This window comes from Oryza sativa, chromosome 2 (genome assembly GCF_034140825.1).
Source record: "Oryza sativa Japonica Group chromosome 2, ASM3414082v1".
NCBI lineage: Eukaryota > Viridiplantae > Streptophyta > Magnoliopsida > Poales > Poaceae > Oryza > Oryza sativa.
This window is the reverse complement of record NC_089036.1, coordinates 10974168-10989155: the sequence shown is the minus strand read 5'-3', so window position 1 is coordinate 10989155 and position 14988 is coordinate 10974168.

Genomic DNA, 14988 nt, shown 5'->3' with positions numbered 1-14988 from the left:
CTGTACTGTCCTGTGCTCCTGGCCACCGCCTCCTCTCCTAACTTCACCAGCGCCGCCGATCCCCTTTCTGGTTTGCGTGATGATCGAGGCTCGCTCGAGCTTATCGTGATGTTAATTACATGGCTGGAGTAGAAAAGTCATCTTAGCAGCCAGCCCAACTCTCTCAGCCTGGTCCATGTTGCAAATAATTGCAAAGATATATGGCCTAAATTGAAAAGACTAACCATGACCTGGTCCATTGTGAAACAATGGTCAATTCAGTCAATATTTTTATTATTTTAAAACTAGCTAGGACTATTTCTTTATATAACTGGTGACCCATGTATCATCAATACTTAAGAAAAAATTAAGTGATTGTGTCGACAACAAATTCTTCATACCACCAGCAACCACTAACTGCACCGCCATCACCGCTCTTTCTCCATGAGCCACCATCGTTCCTCCTCTTTGCCTTTACATGCGCAGCCTTACCCTTTAGTAACCGACAAATCTTTTTCTCCTCTCCTATCGTGATGCACACTATTGTTATGGTTGCTGTTGAGGTCGGGGATGTCGGGCTTACATGGACTTTGGGAGGTAGGAGCTGACCTAACAAAGAGCGAAGGAACTATATCTAGGCTCCTTGCTAGATCTATCGGTTATCCAACTATCGGAGGGAAAAAGAAAATGGAGAGAGAGAGAGATAGTTAATGTGCGGAGTAATTGCTGAGTCACCGGACTTGGAGATGGATAGAATAAGGTGGTCCAAATTGAAATGTAAAGTTAGCTATTGTGTAAATATAAAGAATGGTTAAAGAATAACATTATATGAAGCTTTTAAGAATTTTTAAGAATACGTAGTATGGACTGTAATTTACTCCCTTTGTCCCACAAAAAATGAATCTAGAACTGGTGTGGCATATTCTAGTACAATAAATCTGAACATATGCATGTCTAGATTTATTTTACTAGGATGTGTCACATCCAGTTCTAGGTTGGTTTTTTATGGGATGGAAGGAGTACTTTTTTCTCTAGCACAATTAAAGATAATTGTCCATTACCCGATAGTCTTGTGATATGCTAAGTATGGTTGGGTCGGTGTACTTAGCTATAACTAATAATCTCATGATATATTGATGCATGACGATACAGACTTCTACTCACACGGGCTAATTAATTATGGTTAGATAGATTCCTCTAAAAGATGATAAAAATAATACCATCATTTTTGCTCAATAATAAAGCATTCGACTATGGTCTTCTTTTCTCATTGCATGATATATGATGACTACATTAGTAGGTATTTCCATAATTCTTTCATATTGTTTTTTATTTTCTACATATATGTTAATTTGAACTAATATTTTTCTCATAATTAAATAGATAATAAATCATTTTCCATATTTCTCCTATAAAATGAGAATAGGGTATTTTATATTTTGAAAATTATATTATAAGTGTATGTAATTTAATGTGTAAGATATGGACTTATAGTATAAGATTTAACTTTTTTCTAAAATTGCCGCATCATAGTAGATAGGTAGTTAACCGAACAACTATAAAAAACAGAGACAATTCATTGTGTGTCACTGATTTTGTCCTTGCTCTACAATATGTCGTTGGGTTTCTCAAGTTCTAATATGGCATCACATTTTACTTAACTTCTATAATATACCATTGTCATCTAGTTGGCCTCAGTTAGCATTATACAATTTTATCATACAGATAGTAAAACTTACAAAGTTTGAGATGGGCAACTTCTCTGTCTCGTTTATAATATGATATTTCGGAATTTTCGGCCAAATTTTGGAAATTTTTTTCCTAGGGATATTTCGATCATTAGGACAAAATTAAGTACTAATGGAATTTAAATGGACGGTGATGGTATATTATAGAATTTAAGCAAAATACAATGACATACTGTAGAACTTAACAAACTCAGTGGTATATTATAGAACAGGGACAAAGTCAGCGGCACACGATGGATTCTCTCTAAAAAATAATCTAGTTGAATTGTTTCTTTTTTATTCAAAACAAAACATTATTACCTAAATATGTTCAAAGAACTTCGAAAGAAGTAAGAAAAAGAGGAGGTTAGTCACTAGCGCAAACACATGAGGGTGGTTGCTCACATTCATGGTATGGTATATACTCACATTAATCGATAATATACTAATATTATTAAAATTGTTCTTTGTAGTAAATGGTGTGAAACTAAAAACTTTAACCTTATATTCTATTCTTCTGTTGTTTCATCTTCTTCTTGTTTTCTCATTCTTTTTTATTTTTGATAATAATATTACTACAACCAGCACTATTACTTGCACATGAATACTACTCCCTCCGTCTCTAAATATAAGAGATTTTGGTTAGATGTGACACATTCTAGTACAATGAATCTAGACATAAAGCCTGTCCAGATTTGCTGTACTAGGATACGTTACATCCAACTAAAATCCCTTATATTTAGGAACGGAGGGAGTAGCAACTAGCTCATGTGTGTGTGCTCCATAATATATATTATCTATGTTTTTACATGAGGAAACAATAACTATTATCTTTGTTAATGATATTATATTTATAAAAGGTATTTGACTAGTTTTTTTAAGAGAAAGATACTTTTGCTAAACATTATCTAGAATGCTATAAAAGTTAATAATATTAAACGATATAGTCATATTTTTTTTTGGATGAACTAGTGATCAACACTTGTTATGAATCCAATAATCATAATGCACTATATATATTGTTCGAGTGAGTTATGACATTCACTATTTACTAGTTACTCCCTCCATTCCTAATTGATCATCATATATTTTTTTAGAATATTTCCAAATGATCATCATATTTGTATTCATTCATTAAGTCTATTCGTTATTTGTGCATTCGATAAATGTACATTGATATCCATGCACACAAGTATTTATAACCATTATACAATGTTTTGATTTGCACAAAGTATTTATAACCATCATGCAATGTTTTGATTTGCTATTGGCTAGGAAATAATGGGATGGTACATGCATCGAGTTTGTTATCCGAGTAAATGCGAGAAGACTAATTAGCGCGTACGCGCGAGATGAGTTACTGGCGCGCACGGACATGTGTCGTTAGTGTAACGCACGAGCGGTGCTATGGAAAAAACCGATACAAAAAAAAGCGATTAGCATTTGGACTAGCTTGGTTAGTTCTGGATTTGTTTTCTTTTCCCGGATAATTAGGCATAATCAATGTTGTTTTTTTTGTAACTTTTCAAATATAATTTAAGTCTTTCGATTACCCAAAGTTAGAAACTTCATATTCCAAATTGAAAACTTTCAACACTAATTTGAAACTTTCAACTCATATTTGCAAACTTTCAAGTTAAGATTTGAAAACTTTTAACTAAAATTTAAAAACTTTCAACTTAAATTTCAATTATTTAAAAAAAATCAACTTAAAATTTAAAACTTTCAACTCGGATTTTTAAACTTTCAAGTCAAAATTTTAAAACTTTCAACTCAAATTTGAAAATTTTCAACTTAAATTTAAAAACTTTCAACTTAAACCATGAATTCTTTATTCATATTTGAAATTTTGGTGTATCCATATAATATGATGATCAATTAGGAACGGAGGGAGTACATGCCTATACATCATATAAACCTTATAGTTTTTGCCTACAAGTTTTGCCCATGGTACTGTTTTACTATACTACTGTTCAGCCAACAGCTAGTCAGCGTGTCTACTTCGTCTGATCTGCCACGCGTCAACGATCCGTCCCCTCTTGTGTGATCTGCCACGCGTCAACTATCCGTCCCCTCTTGTCTGATCTGCCACGCGTCAACGATCCGTCTCCTCTTCTGCTTCTACCCTCCCATGAGGTCGCGATTAGTTTCTCCTTTGGTTTCCCTGTCGATCCCCTTCCGCGCTACCTATTCTTCTTCGCCGCCGCCTGCTAGGGTTCCTGCTTCGTCGCGGCCAACGCCACTGCCGTCCACCGCCATTCTTGACCGCCGCGGCTGGCCGGGTGAGCTTCTTCTACGCCCCCGGTGACCATCTCGCGTCGCTCCTCCGGCATCTCTTCAGCACCTCCACTCCCCTCGACCTCGCGGGGCTGGATCCGGAGTCGCTGCCTTCTTCTCAGGCTTTCAGGGCCAGCCGTCGCTGTCTCCGTGCAGGGCCAGTGATCACCATCGTTGCTTCCCATCGTGCTAGGTGCGGATGCCGGTGTCTTCTTGCGGGTCACAGTGTTAACTGTAGCCGTTGTTTTATCTCCTCCCTGCATTCCTCGCAGGCTTGGTTTTGCAAGATTTATGGTGCATCGACCGCCCATAAGCACGTGGTAACCAAAACGTGAAAATTCACGTGGGTGTTCCTGCTGATTGGATTCCTCAAATTAATTGTTCAGTTCTCCTTGCAATCCTTTTTCTCACTTCTCTTTTTCATATCAACTTTGCATGACTAGCGGCAGCCTGTACTTTATTTTTCTATTTTTCTATGGTGTTGGTAAATCAAGTCTAAAGATATGAGGTAAATCAAGTCTAAAGATATGAGGTTACATATGTTTTACCTACAATATGCTTATGAACTTTCAATGTTAGAATGACATATTTTGTTGATACCTGCAGTTATTTTTTTAAGCACAAACACTAAGATCACATATGTATGTTCTGTTTGTTGATTACCTTTTCCTCAGATACACATGCTCCAGTTGGAATGTGCATAGCCATTATGTCTTGCTTTACATGTTAATTAATTAACTGATTTAGTGAATGTTTACTACAGTGATTGGTCCGTATCACAAAGTACAATGGACAAGTGTGACTGAAGGTAATTCACTAGCCTTTTATGTATATTTATAGTTATAAAAATGTCTGCAGTGTGCATCAGACAAGCAAAGAGTATATATGGGCGGCGATGGCACATTCCTATGGAAGGGATTTATGAGTCCAATGTCAAAATCCTCTCTATCAGTCCATATAATAGCAATTGCCTACCATTTATATGTATGTCACCCCATCAGAGTTATATTCACGTGTTCTTATATTCTAAATCCATATGTTGTTGAGATGTGTTCTTCAATCGATATCTATGCAGAGTGTCCTATCATAACATTAACAATGTTAGACCATATTTTGGCCCTTTTCATAGAAACCTACCAAAATAGCACTTAGACTGACTTGGCAACAAAGAAGTTACTTGGTCAGATATATTTTTATGTTTGAGCTTACTTCCATAGTTTCCATCTATGCAGCGCTCAAATTTATTCACCCGTGTTGCCATTCGCTTAATAAACCCTATTGTTTTGTCCTATAAACTTTCCCCACGTTAGATGTCTACCTCGGCTGCCACGCCGTTGCCTGATTTCGCACCGTCGTAGTTGCTCCTAGGGTTCAGGTTGAGTTTGTGCCATCCTTTATGCCTTTATTTTTCACAGTGATTTAATTTGTGTTTATTTTCTATCACTTAATCTCTGCTAAATGTGATCTGCAAGTATTGATTGGCTGGTGAGTTTGCAGTGCAAGACTCGTGGCTTTGTTTTGGTTGACGAAGGTAGTTTGATCTAACTATAACTTTTAGTTTTACTTTATTTTACTTCTATCCATACAGTCTCGTAGCCTCATGCTTTCAACTTTCTGATGCTATAGTACAGGTGCTACATTCAGCTGTGCTCTTATGAATTGATAAATAGGTTTATTCCACTGAAGAAACACTTCTGGTAGATATGTTGTGCCAAAACAGCACTTAGATTGGATTGACAGGAAAAAATGCTTGCTCAGATGTCCTTCTATTTTGTGCTTACTTTTATGGTTCACATATATGCGGTCTTAAAATTTATTCAGCTATGTTGCCAGTGCTTTCTACCTATAGAATTGAACTTCTTTGGTTTACCTCCAAGGTAAGTACTATCTACATATAAAAGTAAAAATAATAGTTATAGATTCAGTATGCAGACATTTTTGTTCTCCACAACATTCTTATGCATAGAAAGCAAGTCCATCTGTTTGCATGGGTCTAGCAAATGGTGTGGGATTGCTATTTCAGTTTCTTTTTGATTAATCGGGGCAACAACATCAAATTAAAAAAACATGTGCATCTTCCTCCTTTCAGTAGCGGAGCCAGGATTTCAAAGTTGGGTATTCCCGTCTAAGCGCTGAGGCGCTGGCCCTGCCCCTCGTGGCCACCGGCCACCCAACCGGCCTGACCGCCCGAGATTGGCGGAGTGGCGGGCGTCGGCCACCGCTCGCCACGGCAATGGCCTCCCCCTCCGCGATAGCACGGTCCAGCTCCCGCTGCCGGTTGCCGCCTCGCCGCGCCGCCGCCTAGGGTTTGGAAATGGGGAGCGGCGCGAGGGGAGCCGAGCCAGGGAGGGATGGGTCACGGAGAGAGAGCAAGAGGGGGCCGTCTAGAAGGGTGGTGGATAAGTGGGTCAACTGATGTCTGATGGGTCATGACGGAATGGGTCGGGTTGGTGGAGGCGTCGCAAGAGGCCGGTTGGGCTGTGTTTGGATTGAAGAATTGAGGATTTAGGTGCACTAATATGTGTACATGTGTATATACTAGAAGTATACTTGTTTTGTGATAAAAAAAGTTGGGTATTCCTGGGAATACCCAGGAATAATGGTAGCTCCGCCCCTGCCTCCTTTATGCAGCTGAAGTGATGCTTCTTATACCCAGGTTATGTTCAGAACACAGCCATATGTGCAGTTTAGTCGACTTGCTTTCCACCTCTCTATATGGAAACATGCATATCTATGTGTTAGGATTAATTCCACTGCTTGTGCAATCCAGTTCAAACACTGAAGGTTTATTCTACTTATCTTTTGCACCTTAATTTCACTCATGAGCAAACTGTCTTGGTCTCTGCAGCTGCATGGGAGGTGAAACGCAGGAATTCGGCAAGAATGACATGCTGCAATTTCGTGGTCTCTTCAAGCACGTGTACTAATTATCCTTACATTCTGTTGCTAAACTACTGATATCTTCATACTAGAAATATGAAATTATTTTGTTTGTCACATCAAGGCTTCGTAGCAGCCAACTGCATGTACTATTTCTTTTGAACTAAAATAGAGTGATAGAAGCCCAATGAGGTACTACTGAACTGCTAGCAGCATCTATCTTATTCTCCTTATAGCTCAAAATGTATTGCATAGTTATCAGTCAAATGAAACATGACTCCACTATCTAACTTATTGTTCTATTTCTACCAGATTATGTAGTTCTGCAACATTCAGCGACTGTAATGGCATATATTTTTTTTATGGCATCTCAGATTTATGTCCCGGGTTTTTCTGCGCACAATATTTTTCCCTTTTTGGTAATTTACATAACTACTCCCTCCTTCCCTAAATGTTTGACACCGTTGACTTTTTTAAACATGTTTGACCGTTCGTTTTATTCAAAAACTTTTGTAATATGTGTAAAACTATATGTATACATAAAAGTATATTTAACAATAAATCAAATGATAGAAAAAGAATTAACAATTACTTAAATTTTTTTAATAAGACGAACGGTCAAACATTTTTAAAAAAGTCAACGGCGTCAAACATTTTGGGATGGAGGTAGTATAATCTTTAGGTGTAAATTAGAACATATCATAGATACTAATATAATTTAGGTGTGAATTACTGATATTATAACATATATACTAATCTATAGGTATAAAGAGAAAAACTAAAATAGATACTAATCTTTACATATGAATTAACACTTGAACTGCTTTCAGAGGACCCAGCAAAGTGGCATGACATGGCTTGCATGTAACATAGCTGTACCTTGCAATATTCTTAGGTATTTTCTTTGGCTCTGTGTTGACTGGAAGTGAAACTGTAATGTTTGACATAATCAAGCACTGCTTTGAGGAACTACAGGAGAGATTAATACTTTCTTTGCTCCAATACCCACCATTATGAGTTTATTTTTGTTCTTTTCTTAAACTGCAGCGGTTCAGAAAGGAAATTTTAATGGTTAGGGCACCAACAATTGAAGCTGTAATTCCCTGTTCCAAGTTAATTCATGATTCTGGAGACCTTAAGTATCATGGAATGTAAGAGTTTTATCTTTGATTCTTTTCCATGTTACCTCTGTGCTTGATATTAGGCACTTTGATGCCCATTAAAAAAAATATATCCTTTCATATATATCTTGCCTTTTTGTCATGTAAAATGAGTTCCCTTCATATCATCTCTGGGACTTGTGAAGTCAGTTATACATATAAAATAAATTAATCAAGTTTAGCATGTTTGCCCATCTATGTGATGTTTGCACATTTGATTGGATAAGTGGTTGCAAATAAAATTGAATATAACATCTATGTCCATATATGGCTATGTTCGCACCCGCGGCAACGCGCGGGGTACCGTCTAGTTACAATGAAATCTACATATAAAAAATAAGATTTAGTTTATTTCTAGTCTAGTTTTTTTATGATGTATTGGATTTTTTACATTTCTTTAGAGATAATATTTTATAACACTTAGATAATTTATTGTTTTATAAATAGATTAGTTTATCGTGCCCCTATTTATAAAATCCTACATCCGCCACTGACTCATATATGTTAAACTTGATTTACACTATATAATATATCACAAATAGATATTTTTGAAGTGCAAAATCACTTTCTAATATGCACTTGTTTGTACTACCTACCCTACTGTGATGAATATAGGAGTATAGGGCTACGTTGTAAGCACTGCCCATGCACTGGACCAGCGGTGTGTCGGTGTGGACAGCGTGGGGTCAGCGCTTTCTGATATGCACCTTGTTTGTACTACCTACCCTACTGTGATTAATATAGGAGTATAGGGCTACGCTGTAAGCATTGCCCATGCACTGGACCGGCGGTGTGTGGGTATGGACAGCATGGGGTCAGCGCGGACGGAGGCGGTGGTGACGATGTCTTCCCGGATGTGGAGGTGGCGACAGCTGAGTGGAGGCGGGCAACGGATCGGGGATCTACAGTACCGGCGGCGGGATAACACGACGGCAGCGACGTGACAGTCGGCGGTGGAAGAGGGCAAGGGGTGGGAGGGGCGATTGACAGAGGGAGGATTGTGCAGCGGAGAGGAGGAGACCAGTGGTGAATCGGGGTGAGGGAGTCGATTGTGAGGAGGGCGACGGGATTTGGGGGCCGCGGGTTGTTACTGATGTAATAGCTAATTAAAGCAGGACTTTGATTCCTCCGAATGTTATTGTTTCCGAATGTTATTGTTGCATTGATTTAATTCTTTCCATAGCATCGTACGGGCAATTTGCTAGCATATAATAAAATTTGACTCGTTAAGTGCTATTCTACAAACACTTTTAATTCGCTAAATGACACTTTAATAAATTAAATCGACCATCGATTTTCAACCATTTAGACAGTAATATCTATTTTGTAAAAAAAAAACCGGAAACCCCATCCCGAACTTTCCTTGCATTACTTCATCTGTTTTATTATCTTCATGACAAATTAAAATTATTTTTATGGGCAAAAAACCCATAAATAGACCTCTATCTACTATGTCTAGCGGCTCTCCCTATGTCATTTTAAGAATGTTTTCTAACTCACTACGTGGTGATACTGAATTAGATAAAATACTAGAAAATCTAAGAAAAACAAAGTATTCGACTATCAGTTTCTTATTTTAGGTCGTTAGTTATTTCCTTTAATAAAAGAAAACAACCCAAACATCTCTCCCTCCCTCCGCCCGTGTATGATGTTAAAGTCCATTTAACATCTTATATATGCTTCTAAGCCACTACATAACATTATTAAATTAGAGAAGAATCTGGTAAGTTCTTAATAAAAACATCCACAAAATTGTGACTTAAATCGATGGACACATTATTTTAGGTTGGTATATCTATTTTTTTCCAAAAAAAAAATCCCAAACCTCCCCTCCCTCTACCCCCATGCAGTGCTAAAAGTCCATTAAACATCGTATGCTAAAAGTCCATTAAACATCGTATAAACGCTTCTAATCCGCTACATGATGTTCTTAATTATGGACAAAAACAAAACATCCAACAATCAGTTTTGACTCAAATTGATGGACACATTATTTTAAATCAATTGAGACATTATTTTAGGTCGTTAGATCTATTTTTTTTTAAAAAAAAAATCCTAAACCTCCTTCCCTCACTTCCTCCTCCGTGCAGCATGCGGTTTTAAAAGTTCATTATACATTCTATAAACGCTATGTTACGTTGTTCTCTTAAATCAGACGAAATCCTAAAAATGATGATAGGAAAACAAAACATATTATCATTGGTTTTAACTTAAACATCCAACCCATTATTTTAGGTCATTAGATTAATCATTCAGAAAAACATCCCAAACCTCCCTCCCTCCCTGATTGCCCGTGTGCAGCGTGCACAGTTCCTTTTCTCTTTCTTTTTTTTATCTCCCTGACAATTAAAATTAAAATTAAGGTAGATCCAAACAACAGGCTAATCTAGCACACAGTGTTTCTTTTTTGTTTTCTAAGAGAAGTCTAGCAGTACTATTTGATGGCATCAGAGATCTGTGATTCTTCAATCAAACTCTCAGAGCAAGTACATTCTTATGTTTCAAGGCTGAGAGACCCCAAGTTGGTAGCTTTAGCTTTTAGGCCCTGTTCTTTCATGATTCTGGATTCTAGGTTTTTGTTTGCATGCTTCCAAGCTCTTAGATGGTTTGTTTCGTGCAAAATTTTTATAATATAATTTTTATTGTAATACTTTTCTAAAGCATCTTTTCAACTTTGTTGTAGTTAATTTATTCGTTTATCCCTTAAATAGATATCATAAAAAAAATAGATTATCCATCAATCCAACGTGTTTAGCTATCTCAATCATGGCCTTAGCGCTAGCTAACAGTGCGGCTACAAGAATTCATATATAGTCGAGCAAATTTGCAACCTAGGAAGAGTTTGTACCAGTACATGCATTTCTGATTTCTGTATATACTATAAAAATACCCGTGCGTTGCAACGAAAAACTAAAATTATAACAAATATAAAAATATTAGATGATTAAGGTTTAGTTTTACATATTGAAATAAAAAAAGTTCAACTGAAGGGACCTAAAGTGAACTTATTCCGTGCGGAGTGTACATGCGGTCCATGAGGTGGCCCAATAGTGCGGGCGGCCTGGGAACAATTCGGGGACAACTTGAGCGACATAAAGTAAACTTATTTGTGCGGAGCGTACATGTGGCCCAATAGTGTGGGCGGCCTGGGAACGGCGCCCGGCCCGACGCGGGAGAAGCCGTAGCCATCCGATCTGATGGACGGTCCTGATTGATCCCGATCTATACAAATACTCAGCAGCCCAAACCCTAACCCTAAAACCATTTCCTCTTCCCCATCTCTCTCTCACTCAAAACAACGTCGGCGGCAGCGCCTCTCCCCAACCTTCCTCCCACCAGCGCCGCCGCTCCCCCTCCCCCTCCCTCCACCGGTGACCGGCGCCACCGCTCCATCTCCCCCTCTTCCTCCTGTCTCACCGGCACGGCGCGGCGACTGGGAGGGGACCCACCAGCAGCGCCGCTTCCCCTCGGCCACTCCCCCCTTCCTCCACCGGCGGCGCTCTCCTTCCGGCACGAATCCGGCGGCGGCGGCGGCTCCCTCAACCCCTTGTCACCTCCCTCCCGCGGTATATCCGGCGGCGGTGGCGGTGGCGGTGGCGGCGTCGGCGGGAGGAGGTGGATCCGGCAGTGGCGGCGGTGGCTCCCTCCGCCCCCTCTCGCCTCCCTCCTGCGGCAGATCTAGCGGCGGTGGCGGCCTCGCGGCGGCCATGGGTGGATCCAGTGGTGGTGGCGGCTGCGGAGGACAGATCCGGCGACAGCGGCGGCGGCTCCCTCTGCCCCCTCTCGCTTCCCTCCCTCGGCTGAAACGACGGTGGTGGCGGGCGTCGGCAGCGCAGCTCGGCAAGCCACTGCCGGCGGCCACTCCGCGCCCCTTCACCGGTTTTGGCCATGGGAGGCGGTGGCAGCAGAGGCGGCTATGGAAAAATCTGCTCGATTTCTGTTCGATTTGTTTTTTTTATCTCCGTTTGCTGTTCTTCTATTCTTATATTTGGGATCTAACATAAACTGGATTAAAACTTTGTGTGTTATTTGATGCGCACTCTGGATGATTTGTTGTTTGTTGGACTTATGATGTTGCGGACGAAATTTTTTTAATTAGGTTAGGTATATATTTGGGAGGGAGCTATCGGGGTGGGAATCGGACATAAAATTTGGGTGCTACGGATGCGATCGATCTGAGAAAAAATATTGGGAGCGATCTGGAGGCGGAGTAAAAAAAACCGTGCGCCATTGGGAAGTTGAAAAAAAGACCATGCGAAAAAAAACCCTAGCGCTATTTCCATTTGGGGGTGACTTATGAAATTTTTCGGCAAAAACACCTTGAATTTTTATCTATACTAATATAAAAAGAAGGAGTTCACCACTCCAATCCAGGAGTTCACCACTCCGATCCTATAGGCCAAATCAACTATACTCCATCCCCAGCGTCCCACGGCCCTCCCACGGTCCCACCTCCCACCATCGCCTTGCCCACACTGGGGATACCATGACTCGGATACAGAAACAAAATCTGTCCCACCTCCCACCATCGCCTTGCCCACACTGTGGATACCATGACTCGAATACATAAACAAAATCGCATGATTTCCTCCCAACCTCCACGAGAAAAAGTACAATATGCCACTCCATTCGGTGGGTTTAGATAAAATGCTATCCAATACATTGTAAAGGATAAAATACCACTCAATAGGTTACTTTTAGGATATTTTGCCACTTTGAGAGATTTTAAGACCAAAATACCCCTGGCCGTGGATAGAGAGGAAGAGGGAGGAGCGGAAGGTTGACCCGGACGACGCTAATGCTCGCCGGCGGCGGGTGGCGAGCGCACGGGGGTGGGCTGCGACAGGTGGACAGGGGGAGGAAGACGGCGGCGGAGAGGGAGGAAGACGACGACTGTGATGGGGGAGGAAGATGGCGGCGATGATGGGGGAGGAGGGCAACGCCGATGGGAGGGAGGAGGAGGCGACGACGATGACGCGGAGGGTTCTCCAGCGCTGCCCGCGCGTACGCTCACCCCCTCCGGTGCCACCCCCGCGCGCTTACCGGCGTCTTCTTCCTCTCCTCGTCGCCGCTAGCGGGAGCACAGATGGTGCTTGTTCTTCCCTCGTCGCTGCCTGTGGCCGTGGTCATTGGGAGGAAGACGGCGGCGGCGATCGGGGAGAAGGGCAACGCCGACGGGAGGGAGGAGGAGGCGACGACGATGACGTGGAGGGCTCTGCAGCGCTGCCCGCGCATGCGCTCACCCCCTCCGGTGCCACCCCTGTGCGCTTATCGGCGTCTTCTTTCTCTCCTCGTCGCTGCTAGCGGGAGCACGGACGGTGCTCGTTCTTCCCTCGTCGCTGCCCGCCGCCGACGACCACGGCCGCTGCCGTTCGACTCCTCTCTCCGGCTCTCTCTCCCTTCCTCTCTCTCTCTCCAAAGTAGGGGCATATTTGTCTTAAACCTCCTCAAAGTGGTAAAATATCCTAAAGATAACCTATTGAGTGGCATTTTATCCTTTGCAATATATTGGGTGGCATTTTGTCGAAACCCACCATATGGAGTGGCATGCTGTCCTTTTTCTCCAACCTCCACCACACAATTTTCTCCGCCTTCATCGCCGGAGTCTTTTACCCCTGTGCCATTAAGAAAGTTAGAGGTTACGTGTGTGCCACAAAAAAGTTTTGAGTCACCTGTATACTATGACACAAACTTTCGTTTACCTATGCGCCACTTTGGATGGAATCAGCACTAACGGAGACTAATGGAGGTTTAAAGGTTTATTTTGCCCTTGCTCTATTTCAGCCACTTTGAATGAAACATTGAACATTTGAAAGAGAAATCGGCTCACACACCGCATAAAGGCTGAAATGTAGGTTGAAGGAAAATGAAATAAAGTAAACATTCTAAAAAATTGAAAATAAAGTTAAAACAAGAAATAAATATGGAAAAATTAGTAAATAATTTTAAAATTATGGAAATAAATAGAAAACTGGGAATAAATAAGAAAAAAATTCGTAAATAAATTTTAAAAAATCATAAATAAATATGAACATATGAAAAAATAAGGAAAATTCGTAAAAAGATAAGGAAAAAAAATGCGTGCATAAGTAAGAAAATGCAAAAAAAAAAAGAAAAAGCAGAAATAATACTTGGTTATAGGATCAACATTCAAGCAACAGCTAGCATTACAGAATCACACCCAAACTGAACAAACTCTGAACTCTGCAACAATATGTAGCAGCAAGAAAGCAATAAATGCAACAAGCTGTTCGTCCTCACAGCTGCTTCAGTCCGTCGGCGAAGCATGAGCTGAACCGCGCCATGTCGGACTCCGGCAGCGCCACGCCGATCTAGATGCCGACCCTGCCGTCGCGCGCCTCCGCCATGGACACCGTGCCGGGCGTCTTGTCGATGGACAGGAGCTCCACCTTCATCGGCCGGCCCAGCCCGAAGTCGGTGTCGTACACGGCGTACCGCGCGAGCCGGCGATGGACATCGGCCGGTGCGGCATCAGCGACACGATCTTCTGGAACCACCCATCGGCACCGTCCAGAACGCCGTTGTCGAGCCCCCTGATGGCGGCGCCGATGCCCGCCGCCGCCGTCACCACGCCGCCGGCGCCGAGCAGGCCGGCCATGTCAAGCAAGGGCGGAGGCAGTTGCCGAGGTACTCCTGCGGCACCGAGCCGGCCTGGGGGAGCCGGCCTAGGCGCGCCGCCGGATCTGGCGAGGTGACGCGAGACGAGGCGAGGCAGCGGCGGCGGCGTGCCGGCGCCGGCGACGACCGGCGGCGGCTATAAAGGCGGCGGCTAGGCTAGGGTGAAATTGCTCGGGAGAGGAGCAGAGATGAAAATGCTTCAGGGGCAATTTAGTCATTTTCATACGTGGGTCCCACATGTCAGAGCTTATTATCTAACAAAAGATGGATGGAATGGCAGATAGGTAAACGAAAGTTTGTGTCATGGTATATAGGTGACTCAAAAT